Genomic DNA, 1,690 nt, shown 5'->3' on the forward strand with positions numbered 1-1,690 from the left:
AGGAGGAATAGACCCTGTCTAAGAGTACATTTGTCATAATTAAGCGGAGTTGATTGGGCGCCTAGACATAGGGTGACAAGATTTTGCCTGATTAGGGTGAAACCTAATAAGAGGATCCATAGATCGAGTTAATGCAACCCTAGGGTGTTAATTAGAGAAAAGTCTCAATTATTCAATCTAGGGATTAGATGTTATTAGTCCTGAATAGGGATAATAACATAACTTAGGGATCTCTACGGGACATGTTAAATGAATAAATCATCTGATTCGGAGCCAGAATAACAAGTAAAGTCTAGGTGAATTTTTCCTTAGGTATTCTCTTAATTCAATTGTTTTCCAAAAGTAATCCCCCAATTCTACTATCTGTGAATTCTTAGTTTAGATAATTAGTTATTTAAAACAAAACCCTCTTTTTTTAGGCTAGATAATAAAAAGATAGTCATTACTAGTACTTTTAGTTCCTTTGGGTTCTACAATCCAGTCTTGCTAAAACTATACTACTGTTCGATAGGTACACTTGCCTACATCGTGATAATAGCTAGTTTCAAGAATGATTCTTTATAAATATTTAAAACCTGACACACAAAAATCCCGATCAGAATGACCTTCCCCACATTTCGCACAAGAAAGTACTTTGTACGGACGTGGTGGCTGAGCTACAAAATTATTAGTACTATTAGCGGTAAATTGTTTTAACATAAAGGAAATAGAAGATACCTAAGCTGATAATGAAGTGAGGGCGTCAACTTCATGAACTCAGGCTACACATCTTCTTGAAGTTATTCGATTTGTTGGCCATTGATAGTTATTACTCGCGATCCTCTCAAAGATCTCATAAGCTTCATTATAAGACTTAGACAAAATTGCACCATTCGCAGAAGCATCTACCATCAACCTTGTATGTGCATTGAGACCATTATAAAATGTCTTCAACTAGATACAATGAGGAATCCCATGATGAAGACACATACGCAGTAACTCCTTGAATCGCTCCCAAGTCTCAAACAAAGACTCGTCATCCAGTTATTGGAATGTTGTGATCTTGTTCCTCAACTTAGCGTTTTTGCTAGGCAGGAAATACTTAACCAAAAATCTCTCTGCCAATTATTTCCATGTAGATATGGAACTTGTTGGCAATGAATTGAGCCATACTCGTTCTCGATATCGCAACGAATACAGAAACAACTTCAACCTCAGTGCGTCTTCAGTTACAGCAGCTATCTTGATTGAATCACTCACCTCCATAAACAATCGAAGGTGGAGATGTGGATCTTCAGTGGGCATACCACTAAATTTTCCCACCATTTGGAGCATTTGAAACATCACTGGTTTCAATTCAAATTGGGTTGCCTCAATATCTGGCCTCCTAATTCCTGGATTTAACTCACTAAAAAGTGGCACAATATATTGTCTGATGCATTGATCCCTATCATCGGCAATGAGGATAGGATTTCGTACATGATCGGCTTCGTTACCTTCATCTTGATTCTGATTTCCAAGGTCTTTCTCGACTTGTCTTTGAGCTGTTCGTTCACGTCTTCTTTGTCTGAAAGTTCACTCAATTTCAGGGTCTACAGGGAGTAAATTGATAACTTGATCTATGCTCATAAACACCTAAAAAGAAAATAAAAAAATTAAAAAGAATAAGTTAGTAATGATAGAAATAGTTCAAATTGAAAATAAATAATTT

General features: G+C 36.3%; 1 non-coding gene across 1 annotated transcript; it reads left to right on the plus strand.

The window, feature by feature from the left end:
- The first annotated feature begins 949 nt into the window (after positions 1–949).
- LOC121217357 (small nucleolar RNA R71) lies at positions 950–1,056 on the plus strand. Its single transcript, XR_005913449.1, has one exon. It is a non-coding gene; the product is annotated as a small nucleolar RNA R71 (small nucleolar RNA).
- The last annotated feature ends 634 nt before the right edge of the window (positions 1,057–1,690 follow it).

Source organism: Gossypium hirsutum, chromosome A02 (genome assembly GCF_007990345.1).
Source record: "Gossypium hirsutum isolate 1008001.06 chromosome A02, Gossypium_hirsutum_v2.1, whole genome shotgun sequence".
Classification (NCBI taxonomy): Eukaryota; Viridiplantae; Streptophyta; class Magnoliopsida; order Malvales; family Malvaceae; genus Gossypium; species Gossypium hirsutum.